The following is an 8,360-nucleotide window of genomic DNA, read 5'->3' as shown; positions in this document are numbered from 1 at the left end:
AATCATTAGGTTTTATTAAGTATAAATCATGTCTCATTAATCTCATTCTAATATATTCTACTTCTAATCCTGTTCAATGTTTTGAGGCAGTCGTAGACCAAATGAAGCAGGAACTGTAATAGGCTGTTCAGCCACTTAACCTGCTCTACTATTAAATATGAAAATGGCTGATCCACTGTTTGTTATTTCATTCTATGATCTGGCAGCTGCCACATCCTCTATCCTCGAAACAGACAAATGGGGAGGGAATGGGGATATTGGGATGCACTGAACAACTGTCTAGTTCTGGTAACTTCTGTCAACCGATGATCAGATTTAAACTTGTAAATCATATCAAATTGTTCAAATGACTAAAGGGACTCTCAGTTGGTAGAATAAATATGAAGTTCAACCTTATAGAGATGTATAGCACAGAAACAGATCCTTGAGTCCAAACTGTCCAAATCGACTAGATGTCCCAAACCAATCTAGTCCCGCCTGCCAGCACCCGGTCCATATCCCTCCAACCCATTCCTATTCATATACCCATCCAGATGCCTTTTAAATATTGCAATTGTACCAGCCTCCACCACTTCCTCTGGCAGCTCATTCCATACATGCACCACCCTCTGAGTGAAAAGGTTGTCCCTTAGGTGTCTTTTATATCTTTCCCCTCTCATCCTAAACCTATGCCCTCTAGTTCTGGACTCCCCCACCCCAGGGAAAAGACTTTGTCTATTTATCCTAGTCATACCACTCATGATTTTATAAACTTCTATAAGGTCACCCCATAGTCTCTGACGCTCCAGGGAAAACAGCCCCAGCCTGTTCAGCCTCTCCCTATAGCTCAATCCTCCAACATCCTTGTAAATCTTTTCTGAACCATTTAAAGTTTCACAACATCTTTCCGATAGGAAGGAGACCAGAATTGCACACAATATTCCAAAAATGGCCTAACCAATGTCCTATATAGCCACAACATGACCTCCCAATTCCTGTACTCAATACTCTGACCACTAAAAGGAAACCATACCAAACGCCTTCTTCACTGTGACTCCACTTTCAAGGAGCTATGAAGCTGCACTCCAACGTCCCTTTGTTCAGTAAAATTCCCTAGAACCTTACTATTAAGTGTATAGGTCCTACTAAGATTTGCTTTCCCAAAATGCAGCACCTCGCATTTATCTGAATTAAACTCCATCTGCCACTTCTCAGCCCATTTTCAGGCATTCCAATCGTGGGAATTGGTCTCTTTCAAAAAGGGGACAAGGGTCTGAAGAGGTGAAGTGAGTAACCAGCACAGCTTAGGAAAGGGTTCGAAATTTCTCAAAAGTGTGAAATAAGTTACCAGGAAAGCTTAGAAAAGTTGTCTGAGAGTGCTAAATGAGTAACCTGTAAAACTTAGAAAAATACCCGAAAACGTTTAAAAGTGTGAAGTGGGTAACCAGGAAAACTTAGAAAAATGTTTGAAAATGAGAAACCAAAAAAACTTCGAAAAATTTTTGAAAATAAGAAATCAGTAAGCAGGAAAAAGGATTTAGAAAACCTTTCAGCATAGTGTGACAAATATTCTAAGTGTCAGCGGAGGAAAAAGCTGAAACCATCAGAAAACATCCAAAACCTCATACCGAAAATGTGTTCTGGGTTGCTGCAGGAACTGGGGGAATTCAGCCCGGCCCTTGCCCTGCCGCCGTTAAGTGCCTGCAGCCCGAAAACTTAAACTTTCTTTGTCGTGGAAGTCTGGCCGCGGAAAAATCCAAATGGTTTTGTGGGCATCGAGTTCCAGACCGAAGCAGTCAAATTTGGAATCCAGACCCATTCAGAGGTACTTGGCATTAAACCGCTCCCAGGTTGGCGGGGTACCCAGAGATTTCAGGGAACATGATTTTTAGAACAAAATGGCAGCGTGGGACCACATTGAAAGGCATCCGAAAAGCGGTTCCACGGGCAGAGCACTTGAATGGCAGGTCTGGGTGCATACCGAAGAGCTCTCAGAAGTTTAAATTTTTGACACATGGTCAAATCTTTGATAGGCTTACCCAACTCTTTCCATCTGTTCTAACAGTTCTAAGAGGCCAGTGCGGAGGTCTTTTGACACTTTTGGAGCATTGACTCCGGCCGTCCCTCCACGGGCACTTGTGTAAAAATGAAAGCGAGACACGCAAGTTGCCTGGTTCCCTTGGGTGTTGCCAGGAAGGATGCGGGCTGACCCTTGCCTGAGCAGTCCCTAAAGCCTCGAACGCTTACAGCAGGCCTTGTGTGCTGCACAACCAGCTCTGGTAGTGGAGGGCCGCTATTATAAATATGGTGGACCTCCCCTGCCAATCGGTCATGCGATGGCTCTGCCGCCCTGAGGTGCTCGTCACCCAAGTTTCCTCCTGGATCTGCGAGCTTGGTACAAGGGGCAACCTCGCTGCAGTCCACACCTCGATCAGTCTGGCAATGCCCGTCCGGCATGGGAAGCCCCTTGTCGGGCCGGCTTTCCTATTAGGGGCTGGTGCTCCAGGCCGAGTGGTTCCTCCCCGGTACTTCCGGATGCGTGCTCTCGTTTGTGAAGGGTCACGATACGACGGCAAGGTCGGGAGAGCTGGCACCCCTCTGCCTCCAAAACGGACTTTCACAACATTGTTCTGATGAGGCTGAGAAGCCGCAGCTTTGCAGAGGAAGTGGTCTGAAATCGAGCGTTTGGGAGTGGATCCCGGTAACGTGCTTGCCTGTGCACCTGCAGTGAGGCTTTATGCGGAGGGCTCTTGCCGTCTCTCCATTTCCCTTGCGTGTCGGAATTCCATTTCTCTCAGCACTATGGGCGGACACGAGGCGGGGAGAGGGAGCTCCCACTTTCACCTCTGAGCTCGCGCACACGGCTGGTTTCGGCCCGGACATGGAAAGGATTGACAAATTGATAGCTCTTTCCCGATTCCGTGGGTGGTAGTGCATGGCCGTTCTTAGCTGGTGGTGCGATTTGTCGGGTTAATTCCGATAACGAACGAGACTCCCACATGCTAAATAGTTACGCGACCCTGAGCGGTCCGCGTCCAACTTCTTAAAGGGACAAGTGGCGTACAGCCACACGAGATTGAGCAATAACAGGTCTGTGATGCCCTGAGATGTTTGGGGCTGCACACGCGCTACACTGAATGGATCAGCGTGTGTCTACCCTGCGCCTCCAGGTGTGGGTAACCCGTTGAAACCCATTCATGCTGGGGATTGGGAATTGCAATTATTTCCCATGAATGAGGAATTCCCAGTAAGTGTGGGTCATAAGCTTGCATTGATCAAGTCCCTGCCCTTTGTACACACCGCCCGACGCTACTACCGATTGGATGGTTTAGTGAGGTCCTCGGACCGGCCCCGCCAGTGTCGGACAAGCCCCTGGGGGAGCGCCGAGAAGACGATCAGACTTGACTATGTAGAGGAAGCAAAAGTCGTAACAAGGTTTCTGTAGGTGAACCTGCGGAAGGATCATTACCGGCTGGGGGTACGCCCGTTCTGGTTCACCTCGTTTCGCAAGGGGGTTTCGGGTCAGCAGCAGAGCTCGCCAGGATAGCAGGCGCTGCAGCTGTGGTCACCGCCAAAACCTACCGTCCGCCAACTGTTGGGCGCCGACCTGCGCGGGCAGGAGGACACTTTCCGACTGCAAATCTTTGTTTGCCGAGACCACCCCGAACACATGTGGGTGGACGGGTTCGCACTGACCTTCGTCACAAGGGCCGAGCCTGTTCCACCATCTTGTCAGCAGTGCCGACCGGTCTGTGATAGACAAAGGGAGCCACACCAGGTCTGGTCCTGCTGCCTGGCAGCACCGCATCGTCGGGAGCTTGAGTCAGACAGCATACTCTCTAGCCACGGGAAACAAAACCAGTGATGCAGGTGTTTCGTTCCCAAACCGGCTGTCTATTCACGCTCACGTCAACCCCATACAAGGTACCTATTCCCTTCAGCATGTCACTCGCACACTCCCGTCAGGGCTTCTGTGTGTTTGCTGTTGGTGGTGCTTTAAAGACTCCTGAGTTGCTGCCCGTCGGTTCTCGAGCTCCGTGCAATAGTGATCCTGAACGAACTGCCCAGCAGGGTTAACGAGCAACCATGCTCTCGGTCAGGGTGCCTGGCATCGATTGGTGGTTGGTGGCTTGCGGGCGAGCTGCGTTGTGAGGGAGGGAATGGGTTTTATGAGCCGTTACCGCGTCTCCCAGACCATCTCAGCGGTGGGCGGGCCGGGCAGCAGTCAGCTCTGGCCAGTGCGGCTCCCCAACTCCTCGCAGTGACGCTGCCAAACCAATTGCTGGTCCCGTTTCCTTGGGCAAAGCTGCTGCACGCCTCATAACACTCGGTGGGTGACATGGTGGCGGAGATGCAGCCTCCGCTGTTGCAGTGTGTGCCGGCGACGACTACCGTCTCGGGCGATTCGATAGTCCAGCAAACCGCGCCTCACGGCGACCTGTTATTTTCTCCATCGACCTATGTTCACTTTCCGCAGGCTGCACCAGGCTGGTGCTCCCCACAGCTTCACGCCACGCTGCTACGCATGCACGCCGGCGCCGCTGCCCAGTCACTGTGGGCGGGCAGGTGGGTGCTGCCAAGGTGGGGAGTGTATGTGCGGTCTGGGTTGCTTTCCTCTGGCGAGGAAAAGACCGATAAACACTCAGACAACGCTTAACGGTGGATCACTCGGCTCGTGCCTCAATGAAGAACACAGCTAGCTGCGAAAATTAATGTGAATTGCAGGACACATTGATCATCGACACTCTGAATGCTCTTTGCAGCCCTGACTTCTTCCCGGGGCCACGCCTATCTGAGGGTCGTTTGGCAATCAATTGCACTCGCCTTGGCTGGCGAGAGCGCGGCTGGGGTGTCGCAGAGGACCCGTCCTCTTTGTCCCCCTAAGTTCAGACTCCGGAGCCTTCCGGCATCGGAGCGCTTGGTTTTTCCTGCACCCTGCACATTCTGTTTGTCAGGCTCGATGCCATCCCCCCGCCAGGGAGCCTGGCCTGGCATCCATCTGTGTCATGGCACTGGGGCCAGCATGGCTGTCACCGGGGCCAGCATGGCTGTTGGTCGGTTGCACGTCAATGTGGATCGCCTCGCCTTTGGGACACAGTGCTGCCTCAAAGTGTTGAGCCTCCCGCTCCACACATCCACATTGGGTCCGTCTCTCGGTTGGCTGGTAGTAGAAAGAGCGAAAGGAGCCGCGGAGGCCTAGGCTGGCACGCTGCCGGCCTCACCATAGAGCTCACCGGTGCGACACGCTGACCTGTTGAGAGTTTTGAGAGGCACAGACCGTGTCTATGGGCTGCAGGCTGCCCGCTGCTGCAGCCGCCCGTCTCGTGGGTTCGTCCTCAGCCTTGAGTGGCTGGTGGGGCGTCCGATCCTGTCTCCTCTGCTGGCGCTGAGTGCCAGGCCATAGGAGGAGGTTTTCGTCGAATGCTGTGACTTCGACGGTTGAACGCATGTGGATCGCTGGCTTTGGCTCTCCCGTTCAGTCCGCACATTTCTGCTCGGGCCTGCCACTGGTCTTGGAGGTGGTGGGCGTGGTGTGTGTTCCAGCACCGTGCACGCACACCTCCCACGTCGCTGGCCCACCCCTCACGGGCCTCCTGGCCATCAGGAGGATGGTGGAACGTCGGCTGTCAGGGCCATGTCACCAAAAAGCCACCGCACCGAGTGTTCCGTACCCTGTCACTGTCAGCGTGCCTATCTCAACTCGTCCGGCTCGGGGCACTGGATCAGGAGCGGCGTCACCGCCGGCCACACTGAGGGCCCTGCTGTTCCGCGGCTGGCGATCAACATGTGTGGTGTGCCTTCACGACCGTTCACCACTTGTGTCTCGGCACTTCTCTCTCCCTCTCTCTGACCGTCGGGCAGTCTCTGTCGGCTGGTGCTCGCACGTCCTGGCCGGCAAGTCTTAACCCCCTGGTGCCTGTGCCTTTGGCAAGAAATGAATCGGGCTGACCCTTCTCCTCAAGTAAGCTGCCGGCACTTCCGTGATTCACCTCCCGCCGTGGATGGGAGGGTCTCCAGTACTGTGAATTTGCGCCGAGCACGTCCCCGCGCGTTGGTGGCGGCGCTGGAGGCAGCAGCGACGGTCACTTATTGACACCATCGCTGGAAAGGGTGGTGAGCGACGTGCGGGTGGCTGACTCTCTGACCTTCGCGGCATTGGCGGCAGCCCCCCATGGTGAGACGTTGCCGGCCCACTGGCGGTGCGGCCTGGCCATCCTCTGACTCTGGGTACGACCTCAGATCAGACGCGACACTGAATTTAAGCATATTACTATGCAGTGGAAAAGAAACTAACCAGGATTCCCTCAGTAACTGCGAGTGAACAGGGAAGAGCCCAGTGCTGAATCCCTGATCGCCTGACAGGCGAGGGAAATGTGGCGTATAGAAGTCCTTTCGCTGACAATGCCGAGACGCCCAAGTCCTCCTGATCGAGGCCTAGCCTGAGGACGGTGTGAGGCCGGTGGTGGTGCACTGCTCATCGGGACTGTGTCTTCTTGGAGTTGGGTTGCTTGTGAATGCAGGTGGTAAATTCCATCTAAGGCTAAATATTAGCACGAGAATGATTGGCACGAGAATGATACGAGAACGAGGGTAGGTCCGATCAAGGACAGTAGTGGGAGATTGTGTATTGAGTCGGAAGAGATAGGAGAGGTCTTGAACAAGTACTTCTCTTCAGTATTTACGAACGAGAGGGACTTTATTGTTGAAGAGGAGAGTGTGAAACGGACTGGTAAGCTAGAAGAGATACTTGTTAGGAAGGAAGATGTGTTGGACATTTTGAACAACTTGAGGATAGACAAGTCCCCCGGGCCTGACGGGATATATCCTAGGATTATGTGGGAAGCAAGAGAGGAAATTGCAGTACCGTTGGCAATGATCTTCTCGTCTTCACTGTCAACGGGGGTGGTACCAGGGGACTGGAGAGTAGTGAATGTTGTGCCCTTGTTCAAAAAAGGAAATAGGGATAACCCCGGGAATTACAGGCCAGTTAGTCTTACTTCTGTGGTAGGCAAAGTAATGGAAAGGGTACTGAGGGATAGGATTTATGAGTATCTGGAAAGACACTACTCGATTAGGGACAGCCAGCACGGATTTGTGAAGGGTAGGTCTTGCCTTACAAGTCTTATTGAATTCTTCGAGGAGGTGACCAAGCATGTGGATGAGGGTAGAGCAGTGGATGTAGTGTACATGGATTTTAGTAAGGCATTTGATAAGGTTCCCCATGGTAGGCTTATGCGGAAAGTCAGGAGGCATGGGATAGAGGGAAATTTGGCCACTTGGATAGAAAACTGGCTAACCGGTCAAAGTCAGAGAGTGGTGGTAGATGGTAAATATTCAGCCTGGAGCCCAGTTACAAGTGGAGTTCTGCAGGGATCAGTTCTGGGTCCTCTGCTGTTTGTAATTTTTATTAATGACTTGGATGAGGGTGTCGAAGGGTGGGTCAGTAAATTTGCAGATGATACGAAGATAGATGGAGTTGTGTACAGTGAGGAGGGCATTTGTTGTTTGCAAAGGGACTTAGATATGATGCAGAGCTGGGCTGAGGAGTGGCAGATGGAGTTCAACCCTGCCAAGTGTGAGGTTGTCCATTTTGGAAGAACAAATAAGAATGCGGAATACAGGGTTAATGGTAGGGTTTTTAGTCAGGTGGAGGAACAGAGGGATCTTGGGGTCTATGTACACAGATCTTTGAAGGTTGCCACTCAGGTGGATAGAGTTTGTAAGAAGGCCTATGGTGTATTATCGTTCATTAGCAGAGGGATTGAATTCAAGAGTCGTGAAGTGATGTTGCAGCTGTACAGGACTTTGGTTAGGCCACATTTGGAGTACTGTGTGCAGTTCTGGTCGCCTCACTTTAGGAAAGATGTGGAAGCTTTGGAGAGGGTGCAGAGAAGATTTACCAGGATGTTGCCTGGAATGGAGAATAGGTCGTATGAGGATAGGTTAAGAGTTCTCGGCCTTTTCTCGTTGGAACGGCGAAGGATGAGGGGTGACTTGATAGAGGTTTATAAGATGATCAGAGGAATAGATAGAGTAGACAGTCAGAAACTTTTTCCCCAGGTACAACAGAGTGTTACAAGGGGACATAAATTTAAGGTGAAGGGTGGAAGGTATAGGGGGGATGTTCGGGGTGGGTTCTTTACCCAGAGAGTGGTGGGGGCATGGAATGCTCTGCCCGTGGGAGTGGTAGAGTCAGAATCATTGGCAACCTTTAAGCGGCATTTGGATAGGTACATGGATGGGTGCTTAATCTAGGATAGAAGTTCGGCACAACATCGTGGGCCGAAGGGCCTGTTCTGTGCTGTATTGTTCTATGTTCTATGTTCTATGTAAGTACCGTAAGGGAAAGTTGAAAAGAACTTTGAAGAGAGAGTTCAAGA

General features: G+C 51.8%; 1 non-coding gene across 1 annotated transcript; it reads left to right on the top strand.

The window, feature by feature from the left end:
* The first annotated feature begins 4,627 nt into the window (after positions 1-4,627).
* Positions 4,628-4,781, top strand: LOC140482970 (5.8S ribosomal RNA). Its single transcript, XR_011961835.1, has one exon. It is a non-coding gene; the product is annotated as a 5.8S ribosomal RNA (ribosomal RNA).
* Positions 4,782-8,360: the final 3,579 nt, after the last annotated feature.

Source organism: Chiloscyllium punctatum, chromosome 1 (assembly GCF_047496795.1).
Source record: "Chiloscyllium punctatum isolate Juve2018m chromosome 1, sChiPun1.3, whole genome shotgun sequence".
Classification (NCBI taxonomy): domain Eukaryota; kingdom Metazoa; phylum Chordata; class Chondrichthyes; order Orectolobiformes; family Hemiscylliidae; genus Chiloscyllium; species Chiloscyllium punctatum.
The sequence above is the reverse complement of the archived record's forward strand: the minus strand, read 5'-3'. Positions and strand labels throughout refer to the sequence as shown.